Raw genomic sequence first — 22,492 nt, 5'->3', positions numbered from 1 at the left:
ACCATAAGTGACAGGGATAACAAACTTAGGGAGCAACGACAGGGTACCCAGGTACCCAGGACTACACCATATCCATTTTGTGGCTGGCCAGCTTGCCTAGGTAATCTATCATGTCATAGTCCTGGATCCCCTTAACATGCTCCCACATGGTTTGGGAGCAAGGCCATGTCAATGTGGCCAAAATTTACAATGGAGCTGGTGTATTTTCATGCATCGAGAAAAGAAAAAAGGGATTGCTTCACTTTAAGTACATTTTCAGTTTACATACATGCCCTGGTCCCATTGTGTACTTAAAGTGGGCTATGCCTGTATATAGATAGATTTGATTCGTTTCAACTTTTACACAAAATGAAACACAATTATCTGTGACAGATTGCTCTGACGCTTTGGAATCTGTCTCGATAAAGACAAATGTATTGACCCTTTTCATATATGCAAGATTAGAAACATTATATTCCCTAAATGCATAATGCCAAAAATTATTGCCTTACATACATCCATACACACTGCAAGCTCGGCACCGAGTGTATAATCACTCGTCTCAATGGATCACATTCCCAACACACCCATCTCACACTGCCATATGATAATGAATGGGGGTGTCCATTGCAAGTTAAATACACCCCCAGATCACATTGCTTTGTTAATTTACAGATCTAACTGGAATCTGATGGCACTGCTGTGAACCACTATGCCATCAAATTCTGCTGGGGACCTTTAAAAAGGATTATGTGTGATTGTGTGGATAATTATGCCACCTTAAATTTGCATCTCCCACATACCATGTGCAACTCTTGCAGGAATTGTGAATCAAGGATAATTCAGCACAGCTTAATGAACAGACACATTGAGGAGTGTAGGAACACACCGTCAGATTACCCGATCACACTATGGGGTTTTAACTCCTCCATAATTTTGCCACTTTGGAAACCAAGTGCTTACTTTATGTATACTTTTTAGACGGAACTACAATTTCTAGTAGGGTGATATCATTGCATGAGATTTTCCCTCACTTCCTGTCTTAGTGTCACCAAGACAGGAAGTGAGGGGAATATCACTGTGGGGAAATAGCTTGCAATTGTTGCCTTATAATGTCCATAGTATATATAAAAGGAAAGAATTGCTGGCTATATCCCCACGGGAGATTCCCTCACTTCCTGTCCTGGTGACACCAAGACAGGAAGTGAAGGGAAATCTCCTGCAATGATATAACACTGTTACATGTTCTAGTTATGTAGCAAACTTAAGAATATACAAAGCAAACATCTTTTTTTTTCCATTTTGGCAAAATCATGGATTAATTAAAAAACTATCTTTGTTTGTCCCGTGGCTTGCAGGAAAAACATTTTGCCTTGATTCCACCATCAACACAGACAGGGGAAACCCTCCTGCGGAGCCATTGTGTTCTCCTGGTGCTGCCCCTGCCAGGAAAACACAGTGATTATTGCTAGTGGCTACAAGAGATGCTAGCGATAAGTGTGTGTAAAATCTGACAGACTGGTTGTACGTTGTCCTCCAGGTGATCGACCAATCAACTTGGGTACCTTCAGCCTGGCCATACACAGTTTAAATCTGCATCTCAAATGAAGCAATCCCATTTACATATAACACTCCATAAAGGAGAATTGAGGGGCTTATCAGGTCTGCGTTAAAAATTAACAGCCACACCCAATCAGACAGCTCGTGTTAAAAGGGACCTGAAAAGCAATCTGCATGGCTTGCTTTTCCAAGCATTGGCTAGTTTAGTGAGCCTGGACTAATAACAGTCACTGTAATGCTACCCATACTGCTGTCCTTTTAACATGGTGACAAAAGTTGATACCTATGCTACATGTGTGTAAAGTTACTTGCACCCTGCTAAATGGACAGCAATAAGGTTGTAAATACAGTGACTGCCTGTCCCCCCCTGATGGCGGCCCTGGGTGTGTCATGAAAGGCCAATTGAGAAAATGGCTATATCATGTAGAGGAAATCACCAGTGTGGGGCAACCTATGTCATGGAGGTAGATTTGGACATCGATGTATATGTATCACCAGAAATGGAATTCTTTGTTCTACAATATCTCAAAGACGACCTAGCATGTTATTTGAAGACTGTACTATTTTGGACATACTTGGACTCAAACATACACTGCTCTTTCCACAGCTCCTCCTCCTCTGGGGGTATGATAAAGTTTATACGCATCTTCACCAAAAGCACAAGATGATGTGTCGTCTCCGGATGAGGCTGCAGCGGAGATTTCAGTTCCTGCCTGAGATAGTGGATCTGCAGCGGGCCTGGAGTGATGCCAAAAGGCGCTCACCCAGGCTCCTGCTAAAGGCTGTGGAGCAAATCTCCGGTAAGTAAAAATATACATTACATGTGACCAGATAGGTTACAATTTTTTGGGTAGGTGGACATGTGTTTAGCTATGCAACAACACTAATACCAACACCCCCCCCCCTCCCTCTCGCTCCTACCTTTCCTACCTCCATCAAGTGTCTCTTCACAACCTTTAATACTACTATGTACATTCGTATTTTTTATGTTTCTTTTTTTTCTTCTGCTTCTAGCCAAAGCGGACGGCCGGCACCCTCTTGTGCTTTTGGTGAAGAAGGGGAGGAGGAGGACGGCCACACTCCAATATGCATTCAGAGGCAGCGAGCCATTTGAGCAGCTGAAAATTGTGGATCGTAAGTAGAAAATAAAAATGTTAGAAATTTCTAATCTCTAATCACATTTTACAGAGCCCCCTTTACATCGGAGTCTCCAGACTTACTACACTGTAAGAGGGAAGTGTGAAGACTCTGATATAAGGAGAGTTTGGGAACCATTATTTGAGGGGGGAAGCTGGGGACTCTGGTGTAAAAGGGAACTCTGTGTTCCCCAAAGCTCCCCCATACATCTGAGCTTACAGAGACCCTCTTACACTTCCCTTCCTCAGTCCACCACAGTCAAGGGCACAACAAGTCCCACTGCAGAAGGCTACCTGCTTGGACTTGTAATCCTCTCTGTAGGGGAATGAGGAAATACTGCCTGCTATGCTAAGACTTGTAGTGCCCTCTGTTAGGGACTAAGGATTCCTCAGTCCTCAACATTCTAAGGCACTATAAGTCTCAGCATAGTGGGCTGTCATACCTCAGTCCCTCACAGCTCGGGTCAAAAACAACACAGTTAAACATCTAAAGGACAACTCCAAACAAAACTACCAATAATGGACAGAGTCCATATGCTCTATAATGTCAAAGACCCGCTACCACTCACCTTCCACCTCTGGTGCTGTCATTGTGTAGGGCAAAGGGCTCCATCTACACCATGTTTGGCTTTCAGGTCAGATAGGCAGGACTTGCTCAGCTCCACTCTCTTCCTTGGCAATTGACTCTGGCGTCATTGTGGATCTTTCCTCCTCTAGAAAACACCCAGGGGCCCTCTCCTTGTCCCCCAGCCACCCAGGGCCTTCTTCTCCTCCTCCTCCACCAACCATTTTCAGACTCTTCCAACTTCCCTTGGGCAACTCAACCCCTTTGCATAGTGGACACAACAAATCTATGACCAGCCTGCAAAATATCAAGTCTGGGCCTGGTTACCTGTATGTTCCGGGTCCAGGGCGGAGCTCTCCTCCCAGAGCAACAAATGATGATAGCAGAGTGAGTTGACCGGCCAGTCACTTCCTACTGGTGCAGGTACACACCTACCGATTCCTCCACATCTTAGGATAACATGATCAGACGGCCAATCCCCAGTCAGAGAAGGAGGAGTAAGTGTCAGCGGACAACAGACACCTGGCAGACGCAGTGAAGGGACTGCAGCACACTGCTGCAACTTTTTGATCCGAGGATTGAAAGCAATCTTTTACTTGGGAGATTTCCCTGACTGCGCCCTTCGAAATGTTGGTGCTCCGCCACTGGCCGCAAGGCCCCTGTAGGTGTGAGGCCTTAGGCGCCCGCTTAATTTGCATGGTGCCCTCCTGTTTTAAAACATGGTCAATGCATCTCATTGGTGTAAGTGCACTTCTATGTTCTGAATTGTAGGGGCATCGAGTATGGTGCTAGCATGATGAGAGGTTACTGCCTATTTGTGTCCATAAATAATATATAATGTTTTTCTTTTATTTTAGAAACCAGTGATCAGGATGTGGAGGCTCAGCCTTCTCAGGCCCCCTGTAAGTAATGTGGATGTGCTGGTGTGTTGTGTATTAGGTCGAACTTGGAGGAATGATTGTTTGTTTTGTTTTCTTTTGTGGTTGATGTAACTTCAGCAAGAGAGGAGCCTCAGGCAGGGCCAAGTCGCCTGGATCCGGGCCAGGAACACATTGTTGCCCAAGAAGAGGCCAATTGGTCTCAAACGGATGAGGACCTGGGCTCTCCTCAAATGGGAAGTAAGTATTCTACATGTGTTTGTGTGTTCAATGTGTCCTGGGAAATCTAAGGGCTGTAATATATATATTTTGCCATTGGGGTTATGTAGCAGATGACATTGAGGATGTTAGTTGTGGAGGACTGGGGAAGAGGGGCCGCTGCTTACCCAGTCCAAAGTAACTACTACCTTCAATGTTTCCCAAATACTTTCTGTGTGCCTTTATCAAATAGCTTTGGTTCAAGGATTGTATTTGTGTCTTTGTGTTTCTAGGAGATACGACGCCATCCCCCCATGAAGGGACACCATCCCCCCATGTAGGGTCTCCCCCATCCTCCCCCACTCCAGGCTCCCCTGAACTAGTCTGTAAGTACCTAAAATTAGATTCTCACATGAATTGTGTGTGCTAGGATGATGTGTATCTAGGATAATCTAAGTTGGAGTCTAAGCAAGTGTAGTTTTGCTATATGTGACAGGAAGGTTGGTCATGAAACACTCTTGCTTAACCTTAATGTTTGAAAGGTGGTTTTGGGCAGCTTTACAGGACATGTTATCTTTTGTAAGTTATCTCAAGCCACCCTATTCTAAATTGGTGTTAGTTTCTCTACATTGGAAATGGTGTGCTTTGTACTTGTAAATTTTTTGTGGACATTGTAATTTAATCATGTCCTGATCTAGTCAACACTGAAAATGTGTGTTTGTCAATCTTTCATAAATACTCTTCCTCGGTAATGTACCACATTCCAGTTCACAATTTGTGTTCTTTTTGTGCAGTTTCTCCCGAGCCAGCCACGCCATCAACTTCGGGGGCCCAAAAAAAAACTGATGATGGTAAGTTGTGTGCTTTTCCAGTAATGTGTCTACTTAGTAAGTGGAGAAATGCTAACTGTGTATGTCCCCGCTCAGGCTTCAAGTTCCTCTAAAGGCAGCAGGTTCTTTATGTGAATGCATTCTATGCATTAGTATTCCAAGTGATAGGTGTGCATATTCCCCCTAAGACCATTTTTTACTGTCCACATTTTTGCACTAATACTTGTCTGGAACAGACTCCCCCTCCTCCTTAACTGAGGTGACAGCATGCCAATATTGCCTCCTGATGCTGTCACTCCTAATCATTGAGACCATCGGAAGGGAGGGGGGCAAGGCTGGCTCACAGCCTAGTGCCTGAACAGGCACAGGGTGCTTGGCTTCATCTCATGTGCCTCCATAGCAAGCTGCCTGCTGTGGGGTCAACCAACAGGAGGGAGGTGCCTAGAGGTGTGTACAGGGGCCATGTAAAAAGGAGGATTGTTATTTATCTTGTCCCCAAAAACCTAGAGAGTGTAAGTCTAACCTGATTAGTTTTCCACAGCCCTCCCAAAATGATATGTTTCCAACACTTAGAACAGGCAGGGCTGAGGCACAAAAAACATCCGAAAAACACAATCAGCACAAAAGCAGGGAGTACGTATCCTTAACGCTACAAGCTTCACCCAGTAGAATGACGCTTGCACTGTACAAATCTGCATCACCACCATATCAAAGTCTAAATAAAACTTTCAGGGAAATGTGGAGGGGTAATGAGTGGGTGTTAGAGCGTTTTCATGACTGCCTAACCTACAGTTAGCGTGAGTCCATTTGTTGATAAACTTTTTCTTCTCTCTTAACACAGCTGGGATGGCGGAAAGGAGATCAGGGGAGCAGACACATCTGCTCCGTCCACAACTGGCCCTCCGAATTCCAAAGGGTAAGTCTCTACTATGTGTCAGGTTCAATCTATAGACAGTAAGAGGGAGAGAGAACGCTACACAAACTCCAATGGTGATAGAGATAAATGTGTGCACATGTATCGTGTTGACCAATTGAACCCAAAACACCTTACATTCTTCTAAATGATTGCTTGTGTTGACATGAAGAAAAGCCTTTTACTTAGCTTTGGTGGAACTGCTACTAACATTCCAAGCCATCTTATGTAACCTTTTGAACAATTTGCTGTGAAAGTTTGAGTTTAAGGTTTACACCAGCAATTTAGCATATTTGCTTCAGAGTGTTGATAAAAGCCAACCAATAGACTCCTAAGCATATTTGTTGAGGCACATTAATTACAATCGTTGTTTGGATCATTTTGCATAAAACTAATTGTCATGTCTTTTTCTACCCAGGACACACCCACCTCACCTATGAGGTCCTTTTGGAATATGTAACATGGTGCATAGACCGAATATTAGTTTTGGAAGAAACTTATGGGGCCGATCCAGCCCCTCAGGAGCCATTTGTCAGGAATGTGTCACCCTTAAAAAGATTATAGTTTTTATTTTTTAATTTGTTTGGTTAATTTTACAATGTTTTTTAACTGTCACATTTCGACATTCTAAAAAAAAATATAACAAAAAAATAAAAAAATTAAAAACCCTTTTTTTTGGGACCAAAAAAAATAAAAAAATAAAAAAACCCTCGTTTTTGGGAAACAAAAAAATAAAAAAATTAAAAACCCTCGTTTTTGGGAAACAAAAAAATAAAAAAATTAAAAACCCTTTTTTTTGGGACCAAAAAAAATAAAAAAATAAAAAAACCCTCGTTTTTGGGACCAAAAAAAATAAAAAAAAAAAAAAACCCTCGTTTTTGGGAAACAAAAAAATAAAAAAATTAAAAACCCTTTTTTTTGGGACCAAAAAAAATAAAAAAAAATAAAAAACCCTCGTTTTTGGGACCAAAAAAATAAAAAAAAAAAAAAACCCTCGTTTTTGGGAAACAAAAAAATAAAAAAATTAAAAACCCTTTTTTTTGGGACCAAAAAAAATAAAAAAATAGAAAAACCCTCGTTTTTGGGACCAAAAAAAATAAAAAAAAAAAAAAAACCCTCGTTTTTGGGAAACAAAAAAATAAAAAAATTAAAAACCCTTTTTTTTGGGACCAAAAAAAATAAAAAAAAAAAAAAACCCTCGTTTTTGGGACCAAAAAAAAATATAAAAATTAAAAAAGCCTTGTTTTTGGCAAACAAAAAAAACACAAATGTTTACAAAAAAGCCTTGTTGTTTTTATGGCAAACGACAAAACCACAAATGTTTACAAAAAAGCCTTGTTGTTTTTATGGCAAACGACAAAACCACAAATGTTTACAAAAAAGCCTTGTTGTTTTTATGGCAACCGACAAAACCACAAATGTTTACAAAAAAACCTTGTTGTTTTTATGGCAACCGACAAAACCACAAATGTTTACAAAAAAGCCTTGTTGTTTTTATGGCAAACGACAAAACCACAAATGTTTACAAAAAAGCCTTGTTGTTTTTATGGCAACCGACAAAACCACAAATGTTTACAAAAAAGCCTTGTTGTTTTTATGGCAACCGACAAAACCACAAATGTTTACAAAAAAGCCTTGTTGTTTTTATGGCAAACGACAAAACCACAAATGTTTACAAAAAAGCCTTGTTGTTTTTATGGCAAACGACAAAACCACAAATGTTTACAAAAAAGCCTTGTTGTTTTTATGGCAAACGACAAAACCACAAATGTTTACAAAAAAGAATTGTTTTTGTGAAAACCTTCAAAAAAATGATGTCAAAACATAAAAAATGTTTAAAATGTTTATCTAAATTAAATTTAAGTATGTTACTCTTTGCAACACAAATGTTACATTGGCAATTTAGTTCATTCTATTATATATTGTAATATATTTTTTGTACGCTACAGTTGGTAGACACCCACATGTGTTATTAAAACATTTATTTTATTACCCAAGTTTTCTTTTTGGTGTACACATCGAATGTCTTTTGTGTTGTATTTGTTTAGTTGAGTGGTGTGGTCTGTAATTGTTAGTATGTTTGCTTTGGTTTATGTTAGCCTTGAGACTTGTTTTGAAGCTACATTTGAAGGGAGACCTTTTCTTGGGTCGTTATGTGAACATTGAGTTATCTAAATTTACATGAAATCATATGTTTGGAGATAGAGAAGCACGTGTGTATAAATGCCTACATTAACCAGGGCCATTACTTGGCCACCAACACTCCTAAAAAACCAAAGAGCAAACACAAACTAATCATTTTGCATAAAATTTTATTTCATCCCCAAAAGAAGCACTATAATAAATCATATTGTGCCACCCTCAAATTAAAAAAAAAAATGGCCCAACAAATTGGCCAATGTAACAATCATTAACAAAACTAAACCAAATTAAACAAAAAATCAAGTTGGTGGTGGTGCCTGAAGCAGTGTGGTGAGCACTGTTAAGTTTCCTGCCATCAAATGGTGGGCCAATAGTTCCATCTGGTCTGGGGTTAGCTGTAGAGTTGTGGTCAAGTGGCCCATTAGGATCAGATCTTGTGTCTGAGGCTGCTGATGATGCAGGGTGTTGAACCTTGGAAATGTCCCAGACAGAAGATGTTCTGCCAATAGTGTCATCTGCTCTGGGGTCAGCCTAAGAATTTGGGCAACGTGTGCCATTAACATGAGATGGGATCGTTGCTGCTCCAAGGCTATTTGATGCTGCTGGTGGTGCAAGGGTTGTGAAGATGTGTGGGGAGTGGTGGTTGATTGGTTGTTGTGGTCCACGGTGCGGGGGCAAACGACATGTCGCATTGGTGACAAAAAAGAAGAACGGCCTGGGGAGGAGTGAAGTGATAAAGGTGTGGAGGGAATGTAGTCAGGTGGAAGGGGTACTGTGGAACCAGTGCGCATTGAGGTTGTGCCGGAGGATTGCTCATTGAGGGGTGTGGGAGTCCGAACGGAGTGTGAAGTGCTAGGAGTGGCTACAGGAGGAATTGTCCCATCCCCAGCTGCCTGACAAGTGGCCAACACTGGCATTACCCTCCCACTACCACAACCTGCAGTGGCAGGTGAGTGAGATGTTTGGGAGGGCTCTGCCAATGGGGCATCTTCAGATCCAAACAGGCATTGGCGTGTGGCCAGCACCTGAGTGTCAACACTTTGCCGATCCCGTTGATGCTGGTCTGCTAAACTTACCAAGCTGTTACGCATATCCTGTTGAACCTGTAACATATCCTGGTGAACCTGTACCATTGTTGCTACAGATTCCTGTATGAGCCCGAGCAGACGTACTGCCTCAGTAGATTGCTGAGTACGCCTCCTTAACTCATTTTGGACCTGATACTCATCAAGCAGCCTCTCGGCTACATCCAGCATAGATGGACGAAGTTGGGTAGGTGACAATCCCTCTGCATCTAAGGCTACCTGAAAGCAGAAGAAATAGACCAAATCATTATCAAACATCATGACTAAATATTTCAGATTAGTTTGACAACTTAACACCCCAAGCAGAACGTTGAAAAGTTTGATGTGCTTCTAATGAGTACTTGTTCATTGTAAGATTATCCAAGCTAGCAACACTTCTGATAATGGGTACATATTATATTGGTAGGACTAATATGACAAAGGCAAAAAAGATTCAACATGAAGGTGTTCCCAATTAACCCTGGTGTGGTAGGTTGTTTATGCTTTTGGTAAATCTGTTACTACACCAATGACTTTATACATCTACGTATGTTGTCTAAAATCTTGCCATCAATCGGCTAGAGGACAACCCAACCAAACGATACCCATGAATTTGGACCTGGAAAATCAAAGACGGGCCGGACTTTAAAGATCCTGGATGTTTTTGGAACATTAGTGGCACACCAAATTATAACATAATTCCCTGATGTTCAAGATAGAACTCTTGTTGTGCTGGTGCATCGTCAGAATGTCATAGCACTAATTTAACACACACAATGTAAGCCACATCTAGTCCAAAATCAATGCTACCATTGAAATGTTACATGTGCACCTTGTTCCCTTATATCACATACCACAGCACTGGATGCAGAATCGTCGCCAGCTCCTGATCCAACTCCAGCCGCAACGTCAAGAGGGGCCTGATGTTCTTTTAAAAACAAAAAAAAAAAAACATGTTTAGTACATAACCTTAGTCAGTAATGATTATGGCCAGATTGCCCTCCTAGCTTCATGAATGAAGCATTGAGGCCAAACATTCAAAAGTGCTTTCCTGGGCTCATAGGACACTTGCTAAACCCTCCCAAAGGTTAAGAAGGCTTGGTCTGCCTACTAATGACGGCACCCATTAATGCTGTCAACTGTGTTTTGCAGGGTAAACATCTAAAAGGCAACACTCTTTCATAAGAAAAAACATGTGTGTTAATGGGGTTAATAAGATTCCAAAAAACATTATTTGACTAGACATACCAACACCTTCCTCCAGGCCTAGCTGCACTGGGTGTGTTCCCTGCTGCGGATCTTCTGTAAAGGACATAGCAATATGAGCTATCTTGGAAAAAAAAAAAACATCTACATTGTTTGGCACAGTATGATATTGGACCTACCAGGAGGAGGGTCAGCACTGATGTCAACACCTGTGAGTCCGTCTGGTTCGCCAAGCTGCATGGGCTGTGGAGGGGCTGAGATCCGTGCTACAGATGAACAAATTGCAGGTTGGGGAAAACAAAAAAAGGACAATTGGAAGGGCAAGTATCACATTCTATTAATGTCACACATAGGATAGTAGTTAATCTTTTCCAAACAACTCACACAATTGACATCCAAGATAATATCCTACCTCGGTGCAAAGCATCCGAATCTAAGTCCTCTCTGGTAAAGATGGTATCAGGTCCTATGATGTTCAAGAAAGGTAATTGATAATCCCAGAGAGAACTTCGTGCACGTTCATCCAGCCGACCTTGTCGGTCATAAAGACCCTCCGCAGCCCATGCAATTAGCTTCTTCCGAACGGACCCACAGATGTTGTTGACCTTCTTCCGCACACTGTCACGGTGGCGAGGTGCTTCACCCAGTGCATTTACAGCATCCCGGATTTCATCCCACAATCTGTTCTTCTCTGTTACTGAGTAAGACGCGGCCCTGGTCCCATGTATCGCCTGATATCTGGCCATATAGGCGTGGACCAGGGCACAGCACTGATTGTGGTTGAAACGGGGAAGCCGGGATAATGTGGACAAGCTGACTCTGGTGGACGGACCCGCTCCAGGACTACTGTCAGAAGAGCCAGCTTGTCCACTTGGTGTGTTACCACCTCCCCCGGCTTCCTCCTCCGGGATGGGGATGGTGGACTCCCTCATGGATACAGCTGGAGCCTCCCTCACACCAGAGCCAGACGATCTGCCCACCCTGGCCCCCCTGCCCCCCCTGGCCACCCTGGCCACCCTGGCCACCCTGCCCCTTCTCATCCTTCCAGTGGGTGGGGCCATGGGAGCACGAGGTGGGCAGAGAATCTGGCTGTCCAGCAGCAGCAAAGAGCCCCAAACTCCTAAATCTGAAATGACAAAAGAGAAAACAGAAAAAACAGGATTTGCAGATTGCTCTTCATATACAGTATAATTAGTGAACAGTTACAGAACACACTTACCTAATGGCACAAACAGACTTGGTGGTGGTGGTGGTAGTAGTGGGCAAAGAGCAGAAGAGGCTGCAAAGAAAAGGAAAAAAAAAACACATAAGAAAACGCATATGGGTACAAATCACACGAGGCCCTCCAAACACTTACCTAATGGCACAAACACGGTGGTGGTGGTGGTGGTGGCAAAAAAAGCAGAAGAGGTTGCAAAGAAATGTAAAACAAAAAATAAGAAAACGCATATGGGTACAAATCACACGAGGCCCCCCAAACACTTACCTAATGGCACAAACACGGTGGTGGTGGTGGTGGTGGTGGTGGTGGCAAAAAAAGCAGAAGAGGCTGCAAAGAAATGGAAAAAAAAAACACATAAGAAAACGCATATGGGTACAAATCACACGAGGCCCTCCAAACACTTACCTAATGGCACAAACACAGTGGTGGTGGTGGTGGTGGTGGTGGCAAAGAGCAGAAGAGGCTGCAAAGAAATGGAAAAAAAAAACACATAAGAAAACGCATATGGGTACAAATCACACGAGGCCCTCCAAACACTTACCTAATGGCACAAACACAGTGGTGGTGGTGGTGGTGGTGGTGGCAAAGAGCAGAAGAGGCTGCAAAGAAATGGAAAAAAAAAACACATAAGAAAACGCATATGGGTACAAATCACACGAGGCCCTCCAAACACTTACCTAATGGCACAAACACAGTGGTGGTGGTGGTGGTGGTGGTGGCAAAGAGCAGAAGAGGCTGCAAAGAAATGGAAAAAAAAAACACATAAGAAAACGCATATGGGTACAAATCACACAAGGCCCTCCAAACACTTACCTAATGGCACAAACAGACTTGGTGGAGGGGTGGTGGTGTAATCCTTTATAGGCAAAAGGAGGCTGCAAACATTAAACATACATGAGAAATCGCATGACCTACATACGTGCACATAATAAATTACAGTTATCAGGAAAGCAAAAATGGTGTCTTTGGAAGCTGGGAAGGTAAGGGGGCAGGTTTAGATGCCAAATCTAGACTGCACACCTTTAACAAACATGAGAAAACACATGTCCAAACCACATGCACATGGGGCCAACTGCCAATGATTAAAAGACACTTGAGGGGTTCCCAAGCTATTGTGGGTTGGAGGGGATTCACCATAGACAACTTAAGCACACCCAAGATAAGTACAAATTCTCTCCTTCCTTTTTTTTGGGAGAGAGAGATACAATTGTCTTACCTCCAGATAATGTAGGTTGTGGGTCACAGGGTCTTGCTAGCACATAAGAAACATCGATCTATAACATCCAGCAGCCATATTGGCCATGTGCTCCTTTTATAGCTGGCTCACAGGTGTGATAATTAGCGGCCGTTTCTATATATATTGCTATTGTGGGTTGGAGGGGATTCACCATAGACAACTTAAGCACACCCAAGATAAGTACAAATTCTCTCCTTCCTTTTTTTTGGGAGAGAGAGATACAATTGTCTTACCTCCAGATAATGTAGGTTGTGGGTCACAGGGTCTTGCTAGCACATAAGAAACATCGATCTATAACATCCAGCAGCCATATTGGCCATGTGCTCCTTTTATAGCTGGCTCACAGGTGTGATAATTAGCGGCCGTTTCTATATATATTGCTATTGTGGGTTGGAGGGGATTCACCATAGACAACTTAAGCACACCCAAGATAAGTACAAATTCTCTCCTTCCTTTTTTTTGGGAGAGAGAGATACAATTGTCTTACCTCCAGATAATGTAGGTTGTGGGTCACAGGGTCTTGCTAGCACATAAGAAACATCGATCTATAACATCCAGCAGCCATATTGGCCATGTGCTCCTTTTATAGCTGGCTCACAGGTGTGATAATTAGCGGCCGTTTCTATATATATTGCTATTGTGGGTTGGAGGGGATTCACCATAGACAACTTAAGCACACCCAAGATAAGTACAAATTCTCTCCTTCCTTTTTTTTGGGAGAGAGAGATACAATTGTCTTACCTCCAGATAATGTAGGTTGTGGGTCACAGGGTCTTGCTAGCACATAAGAAACATCGATCTATAACATCCAGCAGCCATATTGGCCATGTGCTCCTTTTATAGCTGGCTCACAGGTGTGATAATTAGCGGCCGTTTCTATATATATTGCTATTGTGGGTTGGAGGGGATTCACCATAGACAACTTAAGCACACCCAAGATAAGTACAAATTCTCTCCTTCCTTTTTTTTGGGAGAGAGAGATACAATTGTCTTACCTCCAGATAATGTAGGTTGTGGGTCACAGGGTCTTGCTAGCACATAAGAAACATCGATCTATAACATCCAGCAGCCATATTGGCCATGTGCTCCTTTTATAGCTGGCTCACAGGTGTGATAATTAGCGGCCGTTTCTATATATATCTGCGCATTCGCGAATTTGCGTGTTCAAAATGGAGGACGATATCCCAGACGCATTAGATGGTGCAATGCTGGCATTTATCGGTGCCTTGTTTGAGGAGGCCCTGGCACAGGAGGCAGCAGAAGGTGGGGAAGCTGCAGCAGCAGCAGCAGCACCTCCAGCAGCAGCACCTCCAGTCCGTGTGCCCTTACCTCGCCAGCCACGCATTTTTGCTCCAAGGATCTATTTGGACAAGCTGCGGGATTCTGATGTCAGGAGGAAGTTCCGGCTCGAGCGAGGAACTATTCTACACCTCTACCAGCTCATAGCAGAGAAAATTGACCCGGACACACAGCGCGGCCATGCGGTGCCCGGCATGGCCAGATTGCTGGCCACTTTGTATATTTTAGGGCGTGGCAGCTTCCAAGCCACTTCGGGAAGTATCATGGGCATTAGCCAGCCCACAGTTTCAAGGGTGTTCATGTTGGTCATTAATGCCATAGTGGATATAGTGCCCAATTTTATCCACTGGCCACAGAATGAAAATGAGTGGAATGAAGTCAAGTTGGGTTTCTACCGGCGGGCACACATGCCGCAAATCCTAGGGGCAATCGATGGCACCCACATAGCCATTAGGCCCCCAAGGAGCCACGAAAGTGAATACCGGAACCGCAAGCAGTACCACTCCGTGAACGTCCAATTAGTGTGTGACGCAAAACAGCGCATCATGAGTGTCAACACTGGTCACCCAGGGTCGTGCCATGATTCCAGTATGTTAAGAACAAGTACTCTGTACGAGGTGTTTGAAAGTGGACAAATGCCCGAAGGGTGGCTTATTGGTAAAGTATTTTGTCTTAACAACATAAACTGTAAGATTACATAGACATAGGAATAAGCTACATCGGTGTACACCCTGATTTAAGCAAAGCCTACCTAAAATGGATGTGTTAGGAGTTGTCAGGCTGTTCACACACAACCAGATCAGCAGCTTAGCAGCTCACAAAAGAAAGATTTGCAAAGTTGTCTTTGAGTCCAATGAAGGTGGTTAACCAATGTGTAAATGGTGTCCTCTAGCCACCCAAAGAAAACCTACAAATGATTCCAATGGTATTGCCATATCCCCAAAGTACTTTGCATAAGTGAGTCAATATTGGTTTCCTCACTCTAGTTGCAGATATATTCCAGAAGTAATACCTAGGCTAATGTAATAGGAACAAAATAGGGGCCAAGTTGTAACTTGCAAGAGAAACCCACCACTTTGTGTGTCCTTTTTCCCATTTGTATTAGTGATTTAGGCAGTTAGACAGAGTTGAGATGTTTCATATGATTTTTTGCAAACAGACGAGCAGGTTGTTTAGTAAAATGCCTAATTGTCTCCCATTTTGAGGAGTCATCTAAAGTCACATGATAGGAAGAACTAATGTATATTTTTCTTATTTTTCAGGGGATGCTGGTTACCCGCAGCTGACGTGGCTGATGGCTCCAATCAGGTACCCCCAGGGCCCAGCAGAGAGGAATTACAACAGGGCCTTGCGGAGAAGCCGGAGTATCATTGAGTTGACCATAGGTCTTCTCAAGTCCCGGTTTCTCTGCTTGGCTCGGCCTGGGGGTGAACTCCTGTACTCTCCTACAAAGGCTTCCAAGATCATCCTGGCGTGCTGCGTGTTGCACAACATGTGCGTTGCCCGGGATGATTCTTGGGAGCTGACGGAGGAGAGGGAGCCAGAGGTCCGTCAGCCGGCGGCCCCCAGGCGGCGGAGCACCGCTGCCGGTTTGGCCACCCGGAATACCCTGGTTGCTAGCCACTTTACATGTAAGTACTGTAACCGGTCAAGATAGGGCATGTGTATTAATTAGCTAGTTAGCAGAGGTGCCACTCACAGGGAGACAGAGGGTGATTATCATCTGCCAATGACACTTGCCATTGTAGATAAAGTGTAGTCAACATTGGTAAAATTGTGTTACTTGAGCAAAAACATGCACCTCTAACCATAAACATGTTGGTATTGTGAATAGTGTAAAGGGCTGAGAAGAGCTGGCAGGTGTTTATTTGTGTCTATGCCACCTGTGTAGTTATTGATAACATGAACGGCTGCTTGGTATCTTATGGTGTTGTAATTTTCCAGAACATCAACATCTTGGAATCATGGCACGTACCATGGGAAGCCTGTGGTGATGGGCTGTCTGGCGTCACAGGTGTGTATTCAAATGTTTACATTAATGATTTCTGGTTTGTGTAAGTTGGCATAAAATGTGTTATTTCACTCGTGATGTCGAAATTAAATGAAGTTCAGAATGAAGCAAACAGGCATTAAGATGTGATTTTCATTATGAAATGTCTTATCCTTTGTTTTATTTTTCCAGGAGTGGTACTGCTTGCGGGTGTAGGTGGTAGAAACCCACCTTGATGGACTCCACTCATTTTCTTTTGTGGTCAGTGGATATTTGGTAAGGCACATGGCCAATGACCAACATGAACACCCTGGAACTTCGAAAGTGGCTTGGAAGCTGACCAGCAACCTTGCCATGCCTGTTCCCTATGAGCTGGTAGAGGTGCAGAATGGATTCTGAACTCTGCCGGAAGTTGTGGAAGACATCAGAATCCCGTAGCCATGGAGCAAAGATCGTGGTCTGGCGCTGTAAAGGCACACGGACTGGAGAGTGACAATATTCTTTTGCTGCATCCCTCCTTCTGCTGTCATTCTCAAATAAATAAATACATTAGAATTGAACATGTGTTTTTTTGTTTTGTGTGGGTGCCTACAGACAAAAGGGCCATCCACACTGTAAGATTTAGAGAAGACTTTATCCTTCAGATTGACATTTTCTATGTAGTGCAAGGGCCTGCCTGATTGCATCCAAATTGAAAGTGTTGAGGTTTGAGCTTATATTATATGGTTTGGTTAAGTCTACAGGAAAAAGTCTAGACAAATTGTTAGTGTATGGCCCATTAAGCTGCCAAGGCCGGAGTTTTGCACTTTGCATGCTGCTTGTACTGGTGATGTGAGGGGTTGTAATGTAGAGTAGGGATGTGACAGTGTTGTGTTGAGGTGTGAGGCAAATGTAGTGTTGGACTATGAGGGTCTGTGTTGTTGAAATATGGAGAGAGTCCAATATCAGACACCTATGTTTATTGGTCAAGAAATTGTAAGAACCATGGTAAATATGTAAAGAATTGCATCTCGATAAAACTAGGACCACACTCATAAAATCAAAATTGTGTTGTTTCCATTGATGTGCTTGAAATTTGGGTAGGACACCCCCCCCCCCCCCCAAATTCAAGATAGTTAAAAAAAACTGTTAACAAAAATGAGAGTGAAAAGAGATCCCAAGTGTAGTGATGTGATTTGAACCCATGACGTTGTTAACTGCAGTGAAGTTGCAAAGCACTTAGCTATTGTGCAGAATAAAGCTGTATGGTGGAAAAAAAGGAGTGTGTTAAGGCTAAAAAGCACATATAGCTAAAGAACTAAACATTGTATGGAATGTGGGAAGAAGACCATGGTAAAATTGTGAGGTTTCATCTTGCCCTGAAGTAGGGTAGGGGTTTGGTCACTTGCCTTTGGTACTTTCCTTCATAAGATCGATTCGACACACAGACAAGATCAAAAAAACACTTAAAATGGTGTAAGCTTGCAAGCGCTTCTGAGTGTAACATTATTTAGCAATATATATGATGTAATCCGTTACATTTTAGCAATATAAACAAAAAAAGAAAATAAAAAAAGTAGGTGGAGATGGTAAGCCTCGAACCTACAGCAGAGGGAGATGAATTACAGACGTGTGATGTGTGCACTAATCCACTAGCCCACATCGCTATGTGAAACTGCTATAAGCACGAAGACATAAGTTTGCGAATTGGCGAAGCCGCGATCGTAAGTGAATCCCGCTGACGGCGGAATTCATTATTGCTGTTTTACTCGCCAATTCGCCGCAGCGCCAGTTAATTGATTTGAACGCGGCGAAACTGAAACACGTCATAGATGTTTGAAGCTGCAGTTTCTTTAAATCCGGCCCCCCGTGACCAAAATATTGGTATCGGTATCAGCCCTGAAAAAAAACATATCAGTCTATACCTAGTCCAAACCTTCATCCGGGGAATATTGCATTTGCTTACACCTGTGAGGCCACCATTGTGTCCTTGGGACTTGAATTTGGTGCTGGCAGTTTTACAAAAACCACCTTTTTGAACCTCTGGGGCAGGTTCCCCTGGTTCTTTTGACCAGAAAACGGGTCTTTTTGATTGCAATAACTTCAGCGAGAAGGGTATCGGAACTAGCTGCTCTTTCCTGTAAAGAGCCATTCTTGATATTTTATTAAGATAGGGTGATTTTACGTCCACACCCAGATGTTTTGCCCAAGGTAGTGTCCGCCTTTCATTTGAATCAGGACATTATGCTACCTTATTTTTTTCCAAATCCTCACTCAGAGGATGAAACGTTATTACATTCTCTTGATGTAGTGCATGCACTTAAGTTTAACTTAAGGGAGTCCGCTCAGATTCGTAAGACTGAGAGCTTTTTTTGTGCTGCCAGAAGGGCCCAGAAAGGGGTTGGCAGCATCTAAATCTAAGATTTCTTGTTGGATTCGCCAGGTTATTACCCAGGTGTATGGTTTAGTAGGAAAGGTTCCACCTTTTCCTGTAAAGGCACATTCTACCAGAGGAGTAGGTGCCTCTTGGGCACTTTGCCATCAAGCCTCTATGGCTCAGATTTGCAAGGCTGCGACCTAGTCATCAGTACATACGTTCACTAATTTCTACAGAGTGGATGTTGGGACCCAGGAGGAGTCTGCTTTTGACCGCAGTGTTCTGCAAGTGGCAGTGTAATCCTTCTTTTGGGGTCAGATGGCGGTATTTTTTGTTGTCCCCCTCCCCTCAGATACATTGCTTTGGGACATCCCATATGTAGTGATTTATAGCTCTGTGTCCCGTGATATACGAAAAGAAAAATGGATTTCTAATTCATATTTACCTGTAAAATTCATTTCTTGAAGAACATCACGGGACACAGAGTTCCTTCCCCTCTTCTATGGGCTCTTTATTGCTTGCTACAAAACGGAGGTACTTCCTGTGTGGGAGGAGTTAGTGTCCTTCACCTAGAGGTGGCTATATAACCCATATATTATGATTTATGGCTCTGTGTCCTACTTCAAGAAATGGATTTTACAGGTAAGTATGAATTAAAAATCAATTTTTTCCTAAATGCTGAATGAAAGCTTTCTTCTCTATGTATGATACAATAGCAAACTAGTTTTAAAACTGCGATTTTCAGATACCATGCTTAAAGTGGAACTTTAGTCAGAAAATGAAGTCCTGCTAGATCACTTCAGGCTAGCCCCTTTTGCAGGCATAGCTATGTAAAGCATTAAAAATAAGTGTCTATACTGTTTAAAATCCAGTAATACACTGCTCTGCACATGCTCAGTTGCTCTCCCATTTTAGGCATTTTTAGGCACTGCTGAGTTTGTAGAGGCCGATCTGCTGACTGCCTTAAAGCAGAATTAAACCCTCCTATTCTTTACAGCCAAGGACACTGATTCTGTTTAAGCTGCTACTGCCATGGCGCTGCACATGTAATCAGTTATGACACCAGCCAATTGATGGTTTAACAGTTTGGCTGAGGACACAAGCAAATGTAATGTTTGCAATCTCAGCATTCCAGGAATTTGACTGTTTTTTGAAACTGTTAAATCAATAGTTTTAGTTCCACTTTATGATATACTGCTGTTTGGGGGCTCTGGGCTTCAGCAAAATGGCAGCCTCCAGCAAGAAACAAGTTGGTATGGTAAACCATATATAAGGTATACCCTTATACCATAAGGGTATAAAGTAACCCTTTAACCACTTAACGACCGCCCAACCACTATTTACGTCAGCAGTTTAAACCTAAATACCGGTGTAACAGCAGTTACACCCTGGTATTTTTTTAAACTGCGGGCGGTCGGCTTTCCTATAAGGGTGGTCCCAGCGCCGGATTCACCGCGTGATCACCCTTCCGGGACGGCGGAAGAGGTGCCCTTCCCTCCCGCCGCGTCCCGGTACTTGTTTTTCCCGCTTACCGGACCCACCGGCAGCGGGGAAAACGATCCGGTCCCGGATCCTCACAGACAGTATGTCGAGTGAGGGCAAGCTTGCCCTCACTCGACTCTATGGTCTTGGAGGACCCCAGCAATGGCAAACGTCGTTGCCTAGCAACCGGTTTAAAGGTCCCTTTTTTTTTTTTCATTTTATTATTTATTTATTTATTTATTTTTTTTTTCATCTTTTAGTGTACTTGTGAGATCTGAGGACGTTTTTACCCCGGATCTCACAAAAAAGAGGTCCTGTTGTGCCTATTTCTATTACAAGGAATGTTTTCATTCCACTTCACTTCCAAAAAATGGCCAAAAAAACGCCAGCTACAAAAACGCCCAGGTGTGTTTTTGCAGCAGGCGTTTTTTTTGGGCATTTTTTGGGGGTCTTTGGAGGCAGGCAAAACATCTGAAATTCTGTATAGGGGTATATATACACACACACTTATATGTATTTATACACACACACACATATAGGTGTTATAGCAGAGAAGCCATATGGGTGTTAATTATATCATTAGCGAAAGCATAGGTTTCTGCTACTTTCACACCTATATAATGTGTATGCGTATATATATATACATGTGTGTGTGTATATATACCCCTACACAGAAGTTCTGATGTTATGCCTGCCTCCAAAGACCCCCAAAAAATGCCCAAAAAAAACGCCTGCTACAAAACCGGCAAGGTGTGAAAATAGCGGAGCCACTATCCTGTTCTATTGCACTTCTAATACAAACAAACTTTTTTTCTGGTTCTGGACATACTACAGAGCTGAAACTTCACAGGTACACTTTTTAGACCCCCCAGACACTAAATCTCATTTTTTTTTTTTCAATAATTGGCTCTATTAAAAATGACAATTTTTAAGAACTTTTTTTTGTGTGATTAATAGTCCCTGGGGCATGACCCAGAACCATAGGCACTTTTTAGGGAGATTTATTGGGTTTTAGAGCTTCAAAATTGTGTTTTTTGATTACCGAAGTTCGGGTCCTATTGATTTCAATGGGGTTCTGAAATCCGGGCCGAACTTTCGGGAAGTTCGGGTGTTCTGGTCGAACCGAACTTTTAAAAAGTTCGATCATCCCTATTGTACAGTAGTATATTGCATATAAGGGAAACACTTGGGTAAGTACCTATAGGATGATATCAAAGGTGAACAGTATAAACATTATAGGTATTGGTTGGTACATAATATAAAGCTACAAAAATGCCCAGGTTTCGTCTGCCTCTCCAGACTCCCCTTCTGGGAGCAAACTGTATCGGGGAGGGAGACGACCCTGCCCACCTTAAGTACGTTTTTTGAGACTACTACCCAACAATAAACAAGAAAACAAGGAATCAAAGAATTAGGAAGATAAAGAGTTCAGAAAATAGAAGCCTTGACAATTATGCCTAAGTAAGAGTTTTATCAATTGTATTAGTTATTCTTCCTGAGGAACCTATAGAGGGATGAGATGTGATAGTTACCCACAAAAACATGGGCAGAGATCACATTAGTATACAGTATATGTATACTGATACTCTTTTAAATGTGAGATGATTTGGTGAAAATAACTTTTCAGATGGATTCAAAGATTTTTTTTTTCATGCCAGCCATGGATTCCACAGTTGGGAAATGTGTCCTCTTTTGTTTTTTTGTTTTTTAAACGCTAAGGTATGTTCATGGGTGAAATGTGCATGGGTCAGATCCACTACGTCCCAAAGTGTCGGTGGATTGGGATTTTCCTATTTTCTGGTAATTTCTAAGTCTGGCAGACATTAGGATGTGAGCCAACATTTATCATCCAGATTCTTATTGAATCTAGATATTCTCTCAGGAGTTAGATACCAACATTGTGTTATTTTAATGGATAACTCCCAAAGTGTGGAACAGCTGGTGGTTTTGTATGTAGAGTTGTAGGCTTATGCCCATTGTTCCTCAGTGAAGGTGCGACCGAGGTCAGACTCCCATTTGAGTAGACGGGCTGTTTTAATGAAAATATTTTTTTGTTATGGAAGACTATAAAAAAGTGAAATTCCCTTTTGATGTGGTTTGGGGGTGTTTAGAAAGATCCCTACTGGTTCAGAAATTATGCAGGGCCATGGTGGAAGTGTGGCTATACAATGTTTGGTAAATACAGTGTATAGTGACAAAGAACCGAGTTGGGTAATTGGTATTCTTTTTGTAGGATTTTGAAAGGTTTAATTAAATCATTATGAAAGAGGTCATTTATTTACAATATCCCTCTTTTCCAATTCAAAAAGGATATTGATTTCATAATATGATGCAGTGCTGATAAGGGGATTGTGATAGTGGACTTTTTGGGGAACAAGGGACTCTGTCTAACAATTGTTTTTCAGGCTCTAGTTGATGCTAAGATGGTTGGGGAT

This window comes from Pelophylax lessonae, assembly GCF_965119305.1.
Source record: "Pelophylax lessonae genome assembly, chromosome: 1".
In the NCBI taxonomy this organism is placed as follows: Eukaryota; Metazoa; Chordata; class Amphibia; order Anura; family Ranidae; genus Pelophylax; species Pelophylax lessonae.
The sequence above is the reverse complement of the archived record's forward strand: the minus strand, read 5'-3'. Positions refer to the sequence as shown.